Consider the following 22,189-nt stretch of genomic DNA (forward strand, 5'->3'; position numbering starts at 1 on the left):
GCTCAAATTGTAGACATTTAGGTCACTGAGGGCCTTTTGTAAGCCTATTTTTGTATGATCCATCACAACAAGGTCATCAGCATATTGTAAGATTTGAATTTTGCTGATACCTATTTTCGGGACTGCTAGGTTTGCACTTTGCATCATCTTACCCAAGTCGGCAGTATATACATTAAAAAGTGTTGGGGCGAGTACACAGCTCTGTTTTAAGACCCTATTTGTAAAACACTTTTTAGTTGTGATGGTATTTGCCAGTTTGACTCTGCTCCAAGTGTTACTATATAGTGAAATAATTGCATTAAATAGGCCAGAAGGAATTTGCCAATTGTGCAATTTGGACCAAAGCTTTTCACGTGGCACTTGCCGCATCGGGGGTGTACCTATCGCACCACGGTAGCTCTTCCATGCCCCCCAGATCTTCCCCCATCTCTCCGGGCAACCCCTGGCCACATATACTGCTCTCTCCCTAAAGATGCTTCTGGCGTTTGTGATGTCAGTGCCGGTGCAGAGACTCGGGTTAGCATCATCAGACGCAGTGCGGAAGGCAGCATTGGGTGTTGCGCCGGGGGAGGAGTCGGTAGTCGTGTGCCTCTCGTTTGTCAGTGTGATCTCCTCGTCTCCCCTGAACTCTATAATCAGCTGTGCTTTCGGTTGTCTCTGCAGTCCTGTCTGTCTGTTTCTTCATGCTGGACCTCATTTACCTTACCCTCAGGGCACAAGTCCTAAAAAACAGAAGGGGGGACTAACCTAATTAGGCAGTATGCTAGGGAGATCACGGCACGTGACATCATAGCGTGTAACATGAAGGCGCGCAACATCATGGCGCGCAACATCATGGTGCTCAACATCAAGGCGCAAGACATCACACATGGCATCACAGGAGTTGACATCAAAGGCAGGGGCATCACAAGTCACGGCTTTACAGGAAATGACATCACTATAAGTGACATCAGACCTTAAGGCATCACATATATGATTGGAAGTTCTATCGTGAGTACATTTGAGCAAATTTCAAGTATACATGCAAACACTCCTGATTTAGGCAGAGGTTTCACACTTTTGTACGCTATACATAAAAAAAATCTTGCCTTTTGTCAGTGTAAAGCTTTTTTTTACCCAAGGATTGAACAAACTAACTCTACGCCCTACTCAACCAGGCATAATATTCCATATGCAGCACATTTCCATGTAGATGTAAAATGCTTTAACTGCATGCACTCATCATAGGTGAAACCGCTCTCCTATGCAAAGTATTCTTACTCAGCCTTACCCACCTGCACTCATTTCAGGAGATTGGGGCTAATGTTTTACCAACAGACCATGAGGCAAAGCAAGAGGGAAAGACAGAAAGGAAAGATAGGAGAGAGATAAGAAAACAATGATGAATGTAGAAAAGGGGATGAAAAAAGAGCCTGCAAAAATAAGTAATTACAGGGTAGTGAAAGAAAAAGGTTATTGCAACCTTGGCATTCAGCAACAAGACCCTAAGAACAAGTTTGCGTATTTTGCTTCCCCAAAGCCACGCAAAAACTATTTTACGAGGCTCTTTCCTCCCTGTATGTCTGCTGCAGAATGCAGCATAGATGCAAAGAGGAAACAACGAGGAGACATGGATACGCCAGCCTCAGCAGCCTCAGGTAGACTCACCAGTCTGGTGCAAACCTATATTAACAAGTCTTTGCAAATGTGGTTCTGCATTAAAAATACATTGATGGATGCACAGGGATCCTCTAGCAGCACCCAAGTAATGCCCGCCTGGCACAGGGTAATGCAAGGCAGGGCACTGTGTGGTGCTGTAAATCCCAAAAACATATTTTTATATAGGGTTCTGCCAGAAAAGTGACTTAAGCCTGACGCAAAATCTGGGCCTCAACTTATACAATTATGTTTATTTAAACTCTGCCACAAAGAAAGTGACAACAAGAAGGAAACTGACAGTAATTCTGTTCTGGTTAATTGGTTGCAAAGGTTGTATTTTAAAATATCTCATGGGGTTAAGGCACCTGCTGCAGAGATCCCTGTGTTCTAGTAAGTCTGAATGAATATTAGTTGTTAAGATAACTCTGGATGGAGGTTAACGCACCTGCTGAAAATATCTGTGTTTTGTCTCGCCTCAGTTTTGACTCAACGTAGCATAGAAGGTTAATGCAAATTACATCATGTGATATGTAAATCAGAGATTTGTTTTTATGTAGCTAGCTAAGTGGGTTACTGCTTTGAAAACAGAGATGCTTATATTACTTGCAGTTGTGTTGTAAACCTTTAACATAGCACAGTGATCACCGTGAGCTAAGGAAGATGATATGTGACTTCTACACCCTGATATCCCCCACTGTTTTATGCAACACATCCTGTACAATGATTTAAAAATGCATATGATTTATTGTAAATGTAATGTGTACTATGTAAGTGTGATATAAAGCGTTCTGACACCCTGCATAAGGATGAGCAGCACTATACAGGAAACAAGCATTGGCATAGCCAATAAGTCTCGCCTTTGGGACCTTATAAGTGTTTAGCCATGAACAGTTGATGTTGTTGCATCAAGGATATTGTGCTGCATAACTAAATCCTTATAAGGTCCCAAAAGCGAGACCTATTGGCTATGCCAATGCTTGTTATACTCCTACTGAGGATGCCTCTGGGGACAGAGACTGGAGGAGGCATCCAGAATTGGACACTATACACCAGGTCAGGTATGCAGAACTCAATGGAATACCTCTATTGGTGTGCGCGATTGTAAACACGTCCACTGTTTCTGTAAGTTACACTTCTCTGGTGAAAATTAGTTTACATTATTTCATCCCCTTTGCAGTCAAGATGAAGCGTGTCCTATCAATGAAATAATAAATACTAGGCATTAACCTTGTACGAATGTGCCACTCTGGTGTGCTCTACTAATTTAGTAAGTTGAGTATTGAAAACATGAATAGGAAGTAATTGTTTTGAACAAGTAGTTCACAAGCCTTAGCTAAGCTTTGCTGCTCCGCACCGCTTGCAGATTATATTCAGTTTGGATGAGTTCCTTTCGGAGGCCTGCTATCACTGCTGTGGCTGCTGTAGTGTGTGCCACCTGGCTAGGTGACCAGATTTTGAGAACCAAAGACCGGGACAGGACAGAAATAAAAGTAGGACTAAATCCTTTAGTCTTACTTCTATATCAGGCCTGTCCCGGTTAACCCCGTAAATATGTGCCTCTATATATATATATATATATATATATATATATATTAACTGAAAAAACCATAGGTTTCAGGCCTTATATAGTTAGGAATTAGCATTTAAAAAACCTTTAAAATTCACTCAAAAAACTATAAGTTTTAGGGGTGTTATAGTTAGCTGGACATTTTACTCATACAAAACCATTGAAACTGCTCCTATATAGTTAGTTGTACTAACTATATTCCGCGCACCCGCAATCCACTGCTGATGATGTCACATATTACATCATTCATGACATGGTCAGTGACATCACTGTTGACATCTCAAATGACATCACTGATGACATCCCTGATGACATCATCCACGTGACAATCACATACACCTTTTCATACACAAAATCTTTCATCACTCTTCGTAAAATACAGAGTATCATATTTGAATCCATTGTTACAGCAATACAAGTATCTAAAAACCCACTCAGTGATTCCTAGATGTATACACACATCTAATCACTTACCTGTAGATTCACTCATACATGCTGTCAATGAACAATAGAACACTGTGAACGGTGTCCACCCTGTGAAAAGAGTGGGTGGGCGCCGTCTACCCGTGTATACCCCCAACTCGTGCCCTGCTTACCCTGCCTTCTCTTCCCCAGCACTCTTAATCCCTCTTGCCTGGCGTCTCACTCATTCTCAATCTCTCGCTGGCATCTGCCCCCTTTCCTTCTGCTCTCCTCCTCTCTCCAGTGTCTCTCTCTTCTTCCATCTGTCGCTGTCCTTTCCTGTTCCTTCTCTAGTCCTTCAGCCCTCTTTGTCCCAGTCACAGTGTGTTTATGCTTCTTTAGAATACCCTCCTCTTTCTCCTTTCTCTGCCCTCTCACAGTCCCTCTTTCTCACTCTCCCTTCTCCGCGCAGAGCACGTCTTTCCTCTTCCTCTCTCTGGTCTATATTTCTCCATATTATTCCAGCGTCTCTTTCCACCCCTCTCGTTGGTCTCTCTCTCACCTTCTTCTGCAGCCCCCCTCCTCTCTCTTATCTTTTGCTGGTTTTTACCTCCCTCGCAGATCTTTTTATCCCTCTCTTTCCTCCGTTGTCTCGTTGTTTCTCTTTGTTGCATCTCACTCCCGTGTCTCTCTTCCTGCCTTCAGCTCCAGTCTCTCTCTTATTCCTCCTCCTCCTCGTTCAAAGGGCCGCTGTGAAGGCGTCACCCTGTGGACAGTCTCCTTTGGAGTCATTTCTTCCAGCTGTCTCTCCTTCAGTAACTCGTGTCTCTCTCTCTCCACATCCACAGGTCACGCTCTGGGGTGTCTCACCCTCTCCTGTACACCCCTGGGGGTGTGGGCAGAGCCGCCGACCTCTATCCCAGCCGCACACTCACCGCGTCCGTCTGATCTCTGCAAAGGTAGCGCTTGGGTAGAATAGGCCGGACCACGAGAGCAGAAGGTGCTATAAACAGACCATACACGGGGAGGGGGCGCTGGGGTGAGGTGTGCGCTGTCATGAAGGGGTGCGGCGGCAACAAACAGACCGACGACATTCATGGATCGGCGCTTCGCAAATGTGCGATATCCCTCGGTTTGCTTAAAAGTGGCGGAGTACATGCGTGAGGTAACACGGGTGATGCGTGACACTTGGCAGAGCTGCGTCAGGTAACATATCACACACTGCCTGCGACTCTGGAAAGCACTGGACCTCCCTGCACCGTGTAAACACATCTAACCCTCAGTCTGCACCGTGGGGAGACATCTAATCCTCTGCCTGCCCCACCTCCCCCTCTGCCTGCACTATCTCCTCCTCTGCCTGCACTATCTCCTCCTCTGCCTGCACTATCTCCTCCTCTGCCTGCACCATCTCCCCCTCTGCCTGCACCATTTCCCTCTCTGCCTGCACCATCTCTCCTCTCCCTACACCCCTCCCCCCTCTTTGCCTGCACCATCTCACCCTCTGCCTGCACCATCCTCCCCTCTGCCTGCACCATCTCACCCATGCCTGCACATTCTCCCCTCTACCTGCACAATCTCCCCCTCTGCTTGCACCATTCCCCATGCCTGCACCATCTCCCCTTTACCTGCATTATCTCATCCTCTACCTGCACCATCTCACCCTCTGACTGCCCCATCTCCCCCTCTACCTGCACCATCTTACCCTCAACCTGCACCATTGCCCCCTCTGCCTGCACCATCTCCCTCTGCCTGCAGCTTTTGTAACCCTTTCCTGGTCGCCCCTTTTCCCCACAGATGGTATCTCCCACACCCCCACAGATGGTATCACCCTCACAGTTCACAGCCCTTCTCTATGCGACTAAAAATACATTCTGGCAAAATATGCTTGGAATTCGTAGACAGGACACAGACTCAAAAGTTTAAATGGACAGAGAAGACACACTCACCCTCGCTGTACCTCGGAGCAGACAGACAGCAAGCCCGGGGAGGACTGGTCAGGCTGGGAGCAGGAAAGTGTCTGAAGGGAGGAGGTTTACCTTGAAAAGGTGCCAGCAAGCACTGAGGGCTGGTGGCAGGAGTCATAAAACCACCAAACAAAACCGCATATAAAACTTGAAACGTACCCAAGAGTGGCGCAGAGCAGCCCGCCCCGCCCTGCTGATGCTGCTGCCAGCCCCAACATGCACCGGCCGACCGGCCGCCACCCGTCAGCACAGAGTCTGTCTGGAGACAAGACAATGAAAGCACCACGAGTCTCGGATCACAAACCCGCCCATTCCTCCGGGATTCCCTCGCTGCCACCTTCCAAAGCCGCCCCTAGCGCCTCTCCCACATGCACGTGTTTATAGCGCCACTCACCCAGTGCTTTCAATGGAAAACAATCAGTGCAGGCGCTCACCTGAGACGTGGATTAGGGGGCGTGCTATGGGGCGAGGCAGGCAGTACTAAGGGACAGGGACATTTTCTGAATATTTACATTGTAATTCTGCTATTTTTTTTCTTGCCATATAAAATAGCATCTTTGTTCTGAGAGTGACGCCATTAACAAACACCTTTACCCTTCCGATCACACGAGTTTCCAATTCTTGCATTGATCCAACTGGATGGCTCTTCTGAAGCCTAGTCGTCAACTTGAAAGGGGAGATGCAAACCTGTCTCTGCCTCTGCATTTGAGAACGCGAACAAGCAAAGAATGTCGCAAAGTCACGGAACGCAGAATTTTGGGCAATTTTGCGTTCTCCGCGAAACGCAAAATTACCTAAATTCTGCAAATTCTGCAAATTCTGCGAACGGAACGGAATTTACCGCCCAGGCCTACCTAACGCTTGCTTGGCTGAGACTGAGCAGCGCAACAGCTGATGATGCCGCAACCTACCAGGCTCAGTAGAAAGATGTGTGTCAAAGAAGTGTGAGCAAACCCAGGGAAGCGTCCGAAACATTTCACACCACCCGGCCAACTCTTTCGTGGAATCCCAACCCCCTCAAATCAGATGTATTTATTTTATGATCGTAAGATAACGTCGACTTGTTGAAATACATTGTCTGCCATGTGGTACATAATACAGAAACCAGTAACAAACCATTACTAGCAGGGGTGAGGAACACGACATGCTCTGATGCCCTCACTCTGCCTGTAGCTGACGCCGCAGGCTCCACGCTTTCCCAGCAGGACACAGAGGACCCCGGACATGTCATTGTCATGTTGGAAAGATAATTCCAAACTATCCTCCTTGGTTTGGTGGAATTTCGTTTGTGATGAAAACAGAATTGCTACTGTCTCCTCTACTTTATCCCAGAAAATTAAATCTGATCTTCTTTGATTACCTTTCACAACTTATCTTGCTTCACGTGCAACTGTGTCGTAAATACATTTTCTCTTTTTTTTGTTCTCATTATTACCATCTTTTATCCTATACATTTTCCCCCCCTTCTGTTTTTATTTTTATTTTCCTTTCTCTTTTCTTTTCTTTTATTTCTCCCCTCTTTTTCGAGTAGCATTTAACACTATTGAATTCCTACATGATTTGCTTATAGAATATTTATACTTTGTTTTATTGTTCTGTTAATGATGTTATTTTTTTCTGAAAACTCAATAAACTCTTAAACACAAAAAAGAGGACCCCGGCTGCTGCGGCCTCTTTCGATTGAAAGGGATCAAATGCTGTGACGCCATCACCGGCCCATTTAAAGCACTGCACTCACCCCAATGCGGAGTGTCAGAGCGCTTTACAGCACACGCCTATGACACGGAGACAATCAGTCATTGAAGCGTGTAAAACAGTGGAGGAAATGTTACTCAAGACAGGGAGGGCTGCAAGGTGTAAGAATCACAGCATTGTGGCGTGGCGTTCCCTTTCCTGTACTGCTGGCAAACCTAAAAGCTGCCTTGTGCCAAAGCACACCCCCTGGCACCACAGTGCCAGGCTGTGTGTGTGAAATCAAGCAGAGGTTTTATACTGGAAGTGTACCCTGCCAACACAAACATCTATGCTTTGACAAAGTTGAACTCTTTAGCACTTTGTGTGTGTGGGGTACCGCCAGAGCACATGCAAAGTTGGAAAGGTTTGGAGAAAAAAATAACTTTTCTCCAACTTTTTGTGAGCAGAGAGGAGGTGTAAGATTTTAGATGCAAATCCCTTTCTACTAAAGTTAGTGTTAGAAGGTGGTTCTGACACTAGGGGCCGCCCAGATTTTTTTCCTTTTTGAGCACCTAATTGTTGAGCTTTTACTGTGGATGAGCCTCATAATCTGGGACTCACCCACAGTGAACTCATAATGAAGGAGTCTGCATGGAGATTTTACTGGTCTCCCCCTGGCTTGACTAGGCCGCTGCGCAGCAGCTGGAGTATGGGGCACCGTGCTGGTTACATGCAGACACGGGTGTACATGCGTGTGCACCCGTGTAGGGGCTACGCAGTGGAGATTCCTAGCGTGCGCAGTCCAGGAGCAGCTACAGAGTGAATGATGTGGCAGGACTTATGCAGAATTGGGTGGTGACATGGAATAGGCTTTATACCCTGGGAAGGAACATGCCACGGAAAGTCAATGTGTTTTACTGTGTTTTCACTTCATTATTCCCCTATGGGGATGGGGGGCCCATGGCTAAAATGACTTCCACAAGACCTACAGATTCCAGACACGCACTAAAGTCCAGTGTAGCGAATGTGAAAATGAGTATTCTGCAGAGTCCAAAGTCATATTTGTACAGCTTTTGAGTCGTCCAGAAACGCCATATTTCTCTGAGTCCCTGGCTGGGGTCAGGCCCTGGCAGGTTAGATTAATGACCTTTCCTCCCAGAGTGAAGATCTTCCCTCCAAGGAGAAAAGATAGGTGGAGCTACAAGCCAATCCCTCAACTGCTGTTGCTGGGAGCCAGGCACCAAGCTGAACTACCAAACTGAACTACGTGAAGGCAGTGAGGGGTGAAGGAGTTGGGTTTCAGATGCCATGTGGCCAGAGACACTGGACAACGCCATTTTGAACAAACCCAGAGGCTGGACAAGAAGGAGGGAGCAGGGGCAGTGAAGTGATGTGTCGCTGTTTGATAGGACACACAGAGACTTACTTATTGCCAGCCCCCTAATCAACTTTTAAAAAGTAATTGCACAGGAAGAGAAGCTCTCTCTGGGGTGTGGTCTGCGGAGGCGAAAGGTGCTGGAGCCTGGCAATGGGCAGTTGGAAGGAGGTACCCCCTGACTGCCCCCCAGGCCCCTAACAGCGCCAGAAGAAGAGCCCCGGACTGGTGCGCAGAAGCAGAGGCCTCTGCGCAAGGAGAAGAGAGGCACAGGGAGCCAGTGAAGACAGCCCCCGCAGAATGCACCCTTTTGAAGACCCCGAGGACAGTGGAGAGTGCTCCCAGTGGCTGAGGGGCGCCCCCAGGAGCGAGAAGACGCACAAATGGTGCAGATCAGTACCCTGGGGGCCAAGATATACCCCCAGAAGGTAGGCAACCTTTGACCCCTGCCCAGGCTGACTAAGAAGCATGTGGGGCTCTGCTGTGGATCCCAGATGAGCCCCCGGGGGTTGTATGATGTTACAGCGCATACTTTTACAATGCACACCTTTACAACACATTTTTTACAACGCAACATCCATTACAACGCATTCCATTACAACGCATGCCATTACAACAAATTTTTAAAAACTACCTTTACAACACATTCCATTACAACGCATACTACATTTACAACGCATACCATTACAACGCATAACATTACATTGCATGAATGGTAAGTGTTGGATAGTGTAGGAGTAAAAATTACTATTCTAACTCCAGGGGGTGCAACAGTAGGGTAAGTGTTGGATGGTAATGGTATGCATTGTAATGGTATGCGTAGTAATGACTGCGTTGTAATGACATGCGTTGTGATGGTATGTGTTGTAGTGTCAAGCGTTGTTATGGTTGCATTGTAATGGCATGCTATGTTATGGATGTTGAGTTGTAAAAGTTTTGTTGTAATGGTAGTGCGTTGTAAAAGTTGCGTTGTAAAGGTTGTTTCCCCCCGTGGTGGGTCAGGTCGCGGGGGCTGCCTCGAGAAAGAAGTAAATCTGGGGCACACCGTTACCCTCCCCGTGAACTGGCCCCTGAGGGGGGCCAGGAGCCCACCCTGGCCCCCAAAGACATCGTTGGAGGGGGAGCACCGTCACGCCCCCCTCGAAGGGATCTCCTAGCTGGCCCAGGTGTTGCTGAAATCAAGCCAGGGATCACTGTCGCGCTCACCGTGAAGTGGGGCAAACAGGGTGCCAGGAGCCCCCTCTGGTCCCCGACCAGAAGGCTGAAGTTGGGGAGGAGCCGTCGCATCCCCCTGCCCGTAGAGACTGTCCCTGGGCACCCGGGAGCCCAACTCCGGGCCTGAAGACTGCCGCTGCAGCCGGGGAAGTGCCGTCCCGCTCCCAGGGAAGAACGCTGTGAGGAGGGGCCCAGGATCTCAACTCTGGGCCCCGGCGTGTCCCAGGTGGAAGGCGGGGGGAGTGCCATAGCACTCCCCGGAGGTCTCACGGACCAGTGCAGTGTTCCGGGTCTGCCCGCCGGAGTGAGCAGACCAGAAGAAAGGTGCTGGCTCCCGCGGCATCACTCGAGGGTGCGGGTCGTGCGGGGAGCTGGCGGGGGAATCCGGGGGTCGGCTCTGTCCGCTGCCCTCCATCGAGGAAGGCCTGTGGGGGTCCCGGGTGGGACCGGGGCCCCACAATTACAAGGAGGAGGAGCCAGGGGCCCGGGTGGGCCTGGGCCCCCAACAAATGGCATAAGCGGTCGGGGGTGGGCTCCCCGAGCCGTCTAACTCACCTGGGGATCTGGGTGGGACCGAGCCCCCCAACAGGCACCCAAGAAGCGGCTGGAGGCCACATCGGGCTCTCCCCGGAGCAGCGGGAGAGCCGCTCATCTAATATGCGGCAATTCCCATGATGCCTTGCAGGCCAGGACCGGCCTGCAAGGTAAAACCATCATTTCCTTTACTTGTGCTGGCCACAGGAGGGCGGGGTCGCCACCACATGAAGGTGCAGGTGCTGGGGGAGCTGCTGGAGAAGCACAGTCTCCCCCCTGCACGTAGAAAAAAGTCCCCCTTGGGGGATCGGAGAGAATAACCCCTCAAGGGCTAAGCATGCATTTGAAACCTTCTGGGCTGGAACTTTTGTTCTTCAGCTGAGGGTGAATGAAAAGTGCTTCAATAAGTGAAGGGCTGAGGTGGTAGATGTCTGGAAGAAGGCATCCCCTAGAGGTGAAGAGGTGTAATTGCACCACAAATGCTTTTACTCATGTTATTCTTTATAGAGGGACTGAAGTCCATGTGTCTAATGTGAAGTACATGGTTAAGGTGGAGTCATAAGCAAAGTGGATTTAAGTGGCTAGACACTCCTGCTAGGGGGTCTGACAGTATTTACTGAATCCTGTGATGCCTTTAGGGTCTGTGATTGCAATGAATTCTAATGATACCCAAATGTTATGAGTACTGTCGCTCTAAAGTTGTGCTTAAACATGTTTTCTTGCTGCTGCTGTTAGGTGCATAACAACCCAGACACTGTTAGCCCTTAAGATGTAGAGGTGCATACTTTATGGTCGGTAGGAGATGCTCCGTCAGGGTTACGTGTCACCAAGGCAAGTGTACCCATTTTTAATGGTGGTTGACGTAATGGGGGGGGTCACCACTGGGATGTTGCCAGTGTGCAGAGCCCTCGCTCCAGGTTAAGAACAATTCACTGCATTGGGGGCAAGATGATGTGCATACATGAGAGTGGTGGTACTAGACCCCACCCTCCTGCGGGAGGGGTGGAGATTTTACCCAATGTCACAAAGTAATTCCATCAGCTTATGTATATTTGTAAATTGGTGCATAGTATTGAGTGGTGTGTGTGTTTAATAAATGTACTCTTACTTTTATAAAGCAAAGTAGAGACTGGACAATCAATTATTGAGGGTTATTTTTGCGCACCTGCAAGTGGCGATTACTAGCCCACACCACCTCCCTTCAGTAAGCCTCAGACTGCTCTGCAACGCTACCCTCTGAGAGTCAGGCACTACAAGTGAAGGACAAATGTAGTCATGTTATTTCTACAGGCCTCACAGATGCTGCCTCGTTTTCAACAGTTACAAAATTGGGACTAGCTCCAAAATCCGTGGGTAGATGCACGGCTACGTCCATGCACCACCCATTTATTTATTTATTAAGGAGTTTTATATAGTGTTAGCCTGACCCGAGGGTATGGGAGCGCTTTAAAAAAGTTTTCTGTGCAGGAGCCATACAATAGAGCAATATTATACATATTGGTTCGGAAGTCCAAGTGTGCTGAGCCGCATTGCGGTGGTATGTGAGTCCTCAGATAACCTCAACGAGAGAACGTTGTCTTGGGTGTAACCTCTTGGGGGGGAGGAGGCGGTAGGGGTCAAATAGCAAGGAGGAGGTAGGTCTTAGTGATACAATGTCTGGGAGCAACGGCGAGCAGGAATTTGCGTTTGGGTGGCGGCTATCCCTTCAGGAGGGAGCGGTTGAGGAACAGGACTTTAAGGTGTTTTTTTAATTTTGTGAAGGACAAGATAGTCCTAATACCGACTGGGATGGTGTTCCAGATTTTGGGTGCGTTTCCGGCGAAGGACTGTGTGGCAGTATTTTGTTTGCATGTTTTCATAGGGATGAGTAGAACGGTGCTTGAGTTTGGCAGCCAAATGCTCAAGTTTTCCTGGGTGCAGGCCTTTGTGCGTGAGGCAGGCAGTTCTGAAACTGGCACGCAATTCGATTGGGAACCATTTTAGTTCTCAGAGTGCTGGTGAAATTTATTTCTTAATTCCAGTGATCATTCTAGCTGCTGCGTTGAGAGTAGTGTTGAGGAGAGCTAGGTGAGATTTTGTTGTACCAGCGAGGGTCGCATTCCCATAGTCGAGCCTGGATAGCACCAGTGATTGGGTGGCTTGTTTGAGGTCATTGGTTGGGATGAAGGTTTTTATTTTGTTTAGTAGCTTCAGGTTGATGAAGGCACTCTTTGCGGAGTTCTTGATGTGTTTAGCCATGTCAAGTTTTGAGTCTAGGGTGATTCCTAATGATTTTACGGAGTGGGTCAGAGTGTAATTACCGTTGAGAGCATCCAAAGCTTTTAGCCATTCTGAAATGTGAGGGTTCTCTTCTTTATTGGAGATAAGGTGGTTAAGGGTCATATGTATCAGGCAAATTCGCAAACGCCGAAATTCACAAAATTTCGGTGTTTGCGAATACGAGTTTGCAAAATGGGATGTATGAAGGAAAATCCGGTTCAAAATAAGGAATTGCAAAATTTGCGATTCCTTATTTTGAAACTGCATTGTAGGAATCGCAAATTTTGCGATTCCTTAAATGCAATGTATGAAGCAAAAAAAAATTGCAAATTGTCCCTAAGGAATCGCAAATTACCACCAACTTCAAGTTGGTGTTAATTTGCGGATTCCTTGAAAACTGCCCATTTTTGCATTTTTCAAAGTGCCATGTGACGCACATACATGCCCTCAGGGTATGTATGTGCACCACATGTGCACCCATGCTTATTTCAGGGGTGCAACAGGGTGTACTTTGGACACCCCTGCACCCTTGAAATAATTCTCAATTTGTGATTAGCAAACTGCGAATCGCAAATTGAGAATAAATTCCCATTCCTTCCTATGGGCCTCCTGGCCCATAGAATTGAATGGGGAAGTATTCCTTAATTGCGAATTCGCAATTTGCGAATTCACAATGAAGAAATATAAAGAAATCGCAAAAAAATCGTGATTTTTTTTAAACATACCAATTTCTATTCTGAAATAGCGATTTCTTAAAAATCGCAATTTCAGACTCGCAAATTGGTACCTTGATACATATGGCCCTTAGAGACAGCCATTGTTGGATTTCTTTTAGAGTGTCATTTAGTCTGTGAATGTCATCAAGGAGGAGGTTTCTAGATAGATCTGGGTGTCATCTGCATATAGGTGGAAAGGGATATTGTCATTTTTAAGTATGGGGGTTAGGGGTTCCATGTATATGTTGAACAGTTGAGGTGAGAGCCCTGAACCTTGGGGGAGGCCCCTGATGACGGGGTGTAGAAAGAGGGTAACGTTTTTGTTTTTTATCCTTTTGTGAGCAGCTGTGTAAGAAGGAGGAGAACCAGTGTAGGACCACCTCATTGGCTCCTACTCTTTCTTGTAAAGCCTTGATGAGAAGTTGGTGATCAACCATGTCAATGGCTGCCGATAGGTCCAGGAGCATGAGGAGGCAGCATTGGTCGGTATCGAGGGATTTGATTTGGGGTGAGTGTTTGTATTGTCAACGCTCCGTCCATCATCCCCTTTGGTTTTTCTTTGTTCGCCCTAAGTTGGCAGGGTATGCTCAGACGTGAGTCCCTTGCTCACTTTGCCACTGGAGTCAAGCAAGCCGAGCTGAAGACGGCTGTAATGCCAGAAACCGGTCCTGGGAAGCTTGATTCTGGTCCAGGGAAGACATGGCTTGGCAGTTCGGGCTGGACTGTTCCCATGAGGCACAGGGTCAGACTGATTTGCATATGGCCATGTCTGAACTGGGGTGGCGGAGTGAGCTAAAGAACGGTGATGGATTAAACCCAGATCAGTTGACTGGGGGTGAGTGTTTGTATTGTCAACGCTCCGTCCATCACCACCTTTGGTTTTTCTTGTTTTTTTTTGTTTTTTTTGTTTTCTTTTTTTCCTGGGATAAGTAACACGGGTACTTGGTACTCTCAAGGGTGCTGGCCTTAGAACATTCTATATTAGAAAGGGTTTTCTTAAAGTCCTCTCCTAAGTGTCCTTAATATTTCAAATTCCAACTGCGACTTTCCCGTAGAGTTGTATGTAGCTCGTGTCTGTGTTCTCACACTGCACCCGACCTCTGTGGGTCCCCTGTGTCACTACCTTCGGTGGTTCCTTGGAGTCCCAGCAATTCTATGTGCTCGAGGCACTGTGTCTAGTCAAGTTGTGGTTGTTATACCACTTTCTTAGTATATGGTTTGGTCTCCCCCTGGAGCCCACTGTGTATTGTGCTATTTACTGTCGTTATAGTGCTTTAATATTGTGTACCTTGTTCTCCAATCTCATGTAGAGGTTACTAGAGAGGGTTTTGTAATAAATACATACATTTTATATATATCTTGTGTGGTTTTCCTTTCAATTGGTCATTCAGGAGGTTATAATCTGGTAAACCAAGCTGCTGTACATTCCTTCGAGACTTAGCCTGAAGGCTGCTCTCCATAGCTACCACTAGGATAGCTTTCAGTAAAGATTGTCTTTAACCTAATCATCAATAATGGTTGTTTGGACTGGTGCGCTTTAACTAGTGGATAGCATATACCAGGCCAACTTCTCACAGTTCTCCTTTATAGATGCCTGATCCAATTTGCCACCTGTGCCTTTTTTCGTGGCTGCGCCTGGGGCTGCGCCAATTGGGCAGGCTGCTCACGGTGGGGTTTTTGTTATTAGTCCCGTTATTATTAATTTGTTTATGGGCAAATGTCCTCAGAATCATGAGTACTTTCCATTTTGGATTACACAGAAAAATGATAAGCTTGATGCTGTTTTTCCTGCGAAATATAGGATCCTTACAATGTGCTTGCCTAGTGGCCTGATTTCCCCCTTGGCCAACTGCAACACTTGAGGGACAGTGTTTGCCTCAGTGTGCACTTGTTTGTTATGACACGGACACCCCTCGATGAGCATTCTCCCGAGCATTCTCAAACAAGTACAGAACGAATATGGGGCAGGTCCTGCCCTTGATTGGATGTTCCGGCACACTCTCATTGGTGAAGGCATATTTTTCCAGCCTATTGGCTTGAGCTGACTTAAGGCCTCGTGAGGACGCCATGTTATAGTCTTTAGGAGGGGGGGAAGACCCCCGTTGCACCTCGCGATGGGTGATCCTGCTAGGCCAGCAGAGGAGAACCCTCCGTTTTGCGAGGTCTCCAATGAAAAACCCCAAGAATATCTGGGCCAGATCCTGGGGGTGTCCCAAATAGGTCAGACTGAAGGACACCACGGGTGTGTAGTGCTAGTGTTATGTCCCCGCTTTCTGATAGGTGCCAACTCGAAGTCTTGGACAGGAGCAGTTAGGCAACGAGGCCTGTGCGATATGGGGCAGTGTCAGTACCTCCACTCCGGAGTGTATTGTGCCGGGTTGTGCTCACCTTTCGGCCGTGTCACCCCACTCACCCGCCACTGCGGGGTGCCGAGATGCTGAACCATCCGCTCCTCGGCATCCAATTTAAGCCAGTGGATCATCCGTTACAGGCCCGCACCCAGAGGCAGCACTGCATGTAGAGTGGCACCGGAGGGGGAAGCGAGGGCCACACTCCAACAGCTGTGCAACCCTTACCCCGGCCGCGATCGCCACCGATTGGCGCCACCAGATTAGTGCTGGGTGCGCACCATCGCAAACACATGACCCCACACCTCAGCTCACTTCACTGGCTGCCTGTGGAAGATAGGATCACTTTCAAGCTCCTCATCCATGCATACAAGAGTCTCAACGATGCCGGCCCAACATACCTCAACGAACAACTCTCCTTCCACGTGCCCGAAAGAAACCTCCGGTCAAAGAACCTCGCCCTGGCAGAAGTCCCTCGCATCCGCAGAACCAGAACAGGTGGGAGGGCTTTCTCCTTCATCGCGGCGAAGACATGGAACACGCTCCCTGTGAGCATCAGACGCTCCCCTAACCTGGAAACCTTCAGGAAAGACCTCAAGACCTGGCTCTTCAAGAGACACGGAGTAGCGAATCTCCCCTCCCCCTAGCGCCTTGAGACCCTCTCGGGTGAGTAGCGCGCTCTAAGCCCACTGATTGATTGATTGATTGATTGATCCCCAGCGTCCTCCAAGCAGGCGCCCAGTCCGGCGCCCCAGTCACCGCTCCTCACATATACTCTGAAATGTCACTGACAGTCCGTCCGGTCAGGAATCAAGTCATTGTAAAGCGCATTACTCACCCATATGGGTCTCAAGGTGCAGGCACTTTTGGAAGGTCACATAGGCCCCCCTTGTTTGGCCCAGTGAGGGGCTGAGCGATACCATCTTCGAGCTAATCCACCACCGTCACAACGCGCGGAGACTTTGTGTCAGACTAAGGACAGCCCCCAGGATTGCTTCCACGGACTGCATGGTTGTCCATTGTCTATTGTTGGTTTAATTTTTTTGTTGGAAACAAATGTTTGAGCAATTTTGTCTATCCCAAAAAAAGGGGGGATGTAGTGTTGTGAGATTGTGGAAGGCTGCACCCATCTGGTGCATACCACGTTAGGGGGAGGCGGATTTGTAATGTTGAAAACTTTGATGGGGGCATACCCTGCCGGCATCCATGCTTTGGTACAGTCTGGCATCCTCACGTGCAGGGGCCAATAAAGAGGCTGACAGTGGGTCAGGCGGGGGCAGTTTATGTGCAAAAAGACTGGTGCACTGCCTGCCTTCCCCCATTGCTAGCTGTCTCTCCATGCCATCCCATGTCTCAGACTGTCTCTGCTTGCCTTCCCCCATTGCTACCTGTCTCTCCGTGCCATCCTCTGTCTCTGGGTGTCTCTTCTTGGTCTCCCTCATTGCTAGCTGTATCTGCCTGCCCCTGCCCTTTAAGTAGCATACTTTGCCAGCTCTTCCCTACAGCTGACTGTCTCTACCTACCCCACCCCTCACTTGCTTTCTTTGCCCACCCTCCCCTGTCACTAGCTGTCTCTGCCTACCACTCCTCCGTGGCTAGCTATTTCTGGCTGTGCATCTTTTCTCGTCGCTGTCTGTCTCTGCTTGCCTCTTTCTTGTCACTGTACCTACCTGCCCCTTTCCTGACACCTGCCGCCCTCTTCTCGCTGGCAATCTTTGCCTGTATTTCCATGTCACTGCTTGTTGGCACCTGCCCCTTACCTCTCTTAGGCACTCTCTACCTGTCCTTCCCTGTCATTTGCTGTCTGTACCTGGCCCTCGCCAGTCACTGGCTCTCTCTGCCTGTCCTTCCCTATCATGGCTGTCTCTGCATGTCCTTCCCTATCATGGCTGTCTCTGCCTGTGCTTCCCTGTCACTGGCTGTCTCTGCCTGTCCTTCCCCATCACTGGCTGTCTCTGCCTGTCCTTCCTTGCCACTGGCTGTCTCTGCCTGTCCTTCCCTGCCACTGGCTCCCTCTGCAGTACCCCAATGTCACAGCTCTCTGCCCACTCAACGCACCCCCCCCAAACACAACAGAAAGATAACATCTACGCTCAGAATATCCCAGACCTACTGGTGGTTCTGACAGCCGGCAGGCCTCCCTGCTCTCTGCCTCAGGAAGGCTTCTACATAAATTAAAGAGTGCCTGGCTGAGCCCTTGGTAAACTCCCAGCCTGCTGTATCTGAGTCACCATCAGCATAAGCATCCAGCAGGGTCCACCCAGTAATCAGCAGGGCGGAGGGCCAACAAGCTTGCTCTGGGTGCACGCATGCACACACACACATGCACACACATGCACATACAAGTTACCGTCGCACCGCGGGTCAACTAAGGGCACCAAGGCAGAATATCGGCCAGGGCACCAAAATACAAGTGGCCCCTCCATTTACGAACTTGATGAAAAGAAGTGGCCCATGTTTGGAAATCAGGTCATGTTTGTAAAGCCACACTATAGGTATTTTACAAGGTATGGGAGACTAAAGGCAATGTTTGTAGAAATCAACAGTCAAACAAGCATTTTGCAAACCCAATAGGCCTCCCCTATGTGAGAGCAGTTGGTTTTGACAATGCCTTTTAGCCATGTTGTACAGCTGCATGGCTACTGTTCAGCTTGGCTAAAACTTAGTGGAATGGCATAGAATACAGTGGCATGTAGGAGAGTGGAGTGGAATGGCGTAGAGTGGAATGGTGTTGCTTAGAGGAGCATAGAATGGAGTGGCGTAGCGTGACGTGGTGTGGAGTAGAGTGGTGTACAGTGAAGTGGCGTACAGTGGAGTGGCGTACAAGAGAGTGGCGTACAATGACAGAGTAGTATAGAGGTGAGTGGCGTAGCGTGACGTGGTGTGGAGGAGAGTGGTGTACAGTGAAGTGGCGTACAGTGGAGTGGCGTACAAAAGAGTGGCGTACAAGAGAATGACAGAGTAGCATAGCGGCATAGCGTGACATGGTGTGGAGTAGAGTGCTGTACAGTGAAGTGACGTACAGTAGAGTAGCGTACAAGAGAGTGGCATACAAGAGAATGACAGAGTAGCATGGAGTGGAGTAGAGCGGCATAATGTAAAGTGACCGAGTGGGGTGGAGTGGCGTAGAGTGGTGTGGATTAAAATGGAGTGGCAGAAAGTAGAGTGGAGTAGAGAGGCCACTGAGTGGCACTGAGTGACAGAGTGATGTAGCATGGAATGGGATGGAGTAGCATAGCCTGGAGCAGGGTAGAGAAGAGTGGCATAGAGTACCATAGAGTGGAGTCGCAAACAGGGCTGCAGAGCAGCACTGAGAAGAGCAGACTGGACCTAGTAAAGACGTGTAAATACATAAAGTGTCATGAATTGGATTAATTGTAAAGAAAACCCAATGTAAATTAAAATCACATCTTTTGAAAGCATTCACATTGCACGGCCAGGAATAATACTGCAACAATGCAATAGGTCTCACATTTGCAAGAGTTTGAGCTATTGGCATTGTAAATGACAATACCTTTTATTTATGTGTTTTGAAAACATGCAAGGGGTGTGTAAACATGCATTTTGTACATATTGTCCTTGCTTAGGAGAAGCAAGGCTGTCAGTAAAAGAGGCACAGTTACTGCCAGCTTTGCTTCTCGTAAGCAATGGCTCTAAGTGCAAAGTACGTGTTTACGCATTGCATTCAGGTTTTCGAAACACATAAATAAAAGGCATTGCCATTACAATGCCATTAGCTCAAAGTAACGCAAATGCGAGACCTACTGCATTGTAAATGCCTATTGAGCATATTAATCTGAAACTGCCTATGTATTTTGTATTTTGTATTTTGTAGTTACATTTTTAGGGTGCGCAGCTACCCACAAGGGGTCTCCCGGCGCCAAAGAAGCAGTGATTTACGCATCGCAGATGTTATTGAGAGAAGAGCCAGGTCTTAAGTTCCCTGCGGAATTTCAGCAAAGATGGTTCAAGTTTCAATGACGCCGGGAGGGAGTTCCAAAGCCTGGGGGCAACACAGGAGTAGGCGCGCCCGCCCATTCTCATTAGTTTGAAGCGTGGAATTTGGATATTGCCTAGGCCAGATGATCTAAGGTGGCGGGGAGGAGAGTATTGTTGTACCAGGGCCTAGAGGTAGACTGGGGCTGACCCTTGCTTGATTTTGTGCATGAAGCAAAGGTCCTTGAATTTGACGCAATTGGCAATGCGGAGCCAGTGAAGGTCTCTAAGAGCAGGGGAGATTGGGGATCTCCATTGGACCTTGCAAAAGAGCCGGGCCGCTGAATTCTGAACTAGCTGAAGCCTTCTCTGAAGCTCCAATGTGACTCCGAGATACAGTACATTGCCGTAATCCAGGCGGGAGGTGATTATGGCGTGGACCACTGAGCGTCTGGTCCCTACTGGCAGCATCCATAGTATTTTCCTAAGCCAGCCAGGATGGAAAAACACGTGGCGGCAACCTTAACCACTTGATGTCGCATCGAGAGCGAGTCATCCAGGACAAATCCAAGGTTGCGAACCTGAGTCACTGGGAGAGGTGGAGGGCCCATTTCTGTAGGCCAGTGCACAGGGCTCCAGAGATGTTTCTGCTTGCCCAAAATGAGCACCTCCGTCTTATCTCCGTTCAGCTTCAAAAGGTTCATCTGCATCCATTCGGCCACTCTGCTGAGTCCAAGTTTAAGGGCGGATGGGGCATTAGCTGCGGCTGAGGAAAGGGAGAAGAGGATCTGGGTGTCATCTGCGCATGAGTAAAGGGATAGACCAGCGTCCTCCACGATGGTAGCTAGGGGTCTTACGCAGATATTAAAGAGCATAGGGCTCAGTGAAGACCCCTGCGGGACGCCATACGCAGATGAACGGACAGAGGAGGAGGAACCGGAAGAGACCACCTGAAAAGTACGTTTATTCAAAAACGAAACCAACCAGGCAAGGGCAGGGCCGGTCACACCAGCCATTCTCAGGGCTCGCAGAAGGATGGGGTGCGAGACCGTATCGAATGCGGCGCTTAGGTCTAAAAGAATAAGTGCCGCAGTCTCACCCTGGTCGAGGCGGGCACGTAGGTTCTCAGTAACCCCCAAAAGGGTAGTTTCAGTAGAGTAGTGGGGGCGGAATCCTGACTGGGACGGATGTAGAAAACCTATGTTCTCCACATGAGAGGAAAGGTGGATGTTAATGTCTCTCCAGGATTTTTGATAACATGGGGAGCAGCGAGATAGGCCGAAAATTAGCGAGTATCTTGGGGTCTGCCCCGGGTTTTTTCAGGAGTGGTACCACCAGAGCTCTTTTCCATTCCTCCGGGACTATAGATTCCCGCAGTGAGGAGTTCAAGAGCTCTTGGATAACTAGTAGAGCCTCAGGAGAGAGCTGGCGGAGGATGGTCATGGGGATTGGGTCCAGGGGGGAGCCCGAATTGACCTTCGTCATGTGAGTAAGAAGTGAGGTGGGATCTAACAAGGGACAGTTTGAGATCTGAGTTTGCTGAGATGACGGGCTCAAAGGGTCCATGGTGGAGGGACCGGGAGGAGGCTTGGAGGGGGCAGAAGACAGAGTGTTGTAGATGGTTTCAACTTTGGATATGAAGAAGTCAGCAATTTCATTACATTCCACTTCTCCCAACACTGGAGGCGTGGGGGCGGTGTTTGAGTCTGCTAGTTTTTTAACCATTGAAAAAAGGGTCTTCGGCCGGTTAATGGCTTTTTCAATTGAGTCTGAGACAAAGAGAGCTTTTGCCTTTCTGCAAGCTAGGTGGTATCGCTTGAGAGCTGATCGATAGATTATTTTATCGTTCGAGGCATAAGTTGTCCTCCAAGATCTCTCCAGATGTTTACATTCGGATTTGAAAGCTTTCAAATCATCCGTGAACCATGGGGCAGGGGTAAGATGGGAAATTGGTCGTCTAAGCCAAAAGGATACTTCCTGCGTCAGGGAGATACACCCAAGATTGGTATCAGGGTAGATTACTTACCTGCCGCCACCGCCGAGAGTCATATCCTGGGTCCTCCAGTCTGCCGCCACCGCCGAGAGTCATTCCAGGCTGCAATCAGGCTCCAGATCAAACACCAAAGTTGACGCTCAAGCCGCCACCGCCGAGAGTCACACTTGGGCATAGAAACCGCGCCGCCGCTCCGGGAGGGACTACAACTCCCGGCAGGCATTGCGGCGGCGCGCGGAAGTGACGCAAAACGCGCCAGCAGTGCGCACAGAGGCAAATAAAGGGAGGAAGAGACCGGCAGAGCGGGGGAGATTACTTACCTGCCGCCACCGCCGAGAGTCATATCCTGGGTCCTCCAGTCTGCCGCCACCGCCGAGAGTCATTCCAGGCTGCAATCAGGCTCCAGATCAAACACCAGAGCTGACGCTCAAGCCGCCACCGCCGAGAGTCACACTTGGGCATAGAAACCGTGCCGCCGCTCCGGGAGGGACTACAACTCCCGGCAGGCATTGCGGCGGCGCGCGGAAGTGACGCGAAACGTGCCAGCAGTGCGCACAGAGGCAAATAA

General features: G+C 48.9%; 1 protein-coding gene across 2 annotated transcripts in view; it reads right to left on the reverse strand.

Moving 5' to 3' along the window:
* The window catches only part of LOC144752125 (histo-blood group ABO system transferase-like), a 179,470-nt gene extending 173,730 nt beyond the window's left edge, over nucleotides 1-5,740 (reverse strand). For both annotated transcript variants that reach the window (XM_078640070.1, XM_078640068.1), the window contains exon 1: nucleotides 5,554-5,740. The gene's annotated coding sequence lies outside the window, so the exon portion shown is untranslated. The remainder of the gene's footprint in view (nucleotides 1-5,553) is intronic.
* Nucleotides 5,741-22,189: the final 16,449 nt, after the last annotated feature.

Source organism: Lissotriton helveticus, chromosome 4_2 (assembly GCF_964261635.1).
Source record: "Lissotriton helveticus chromosome 4_2, aLisHel1.1, whole genome shotgun sequence".
NCBI classification, from domain to species: Eukaryota; Metazoa; Chordata; class Amphibia; order Caudata; family Salamandridae; genus Lissotriton; species Lissotriton helveticus.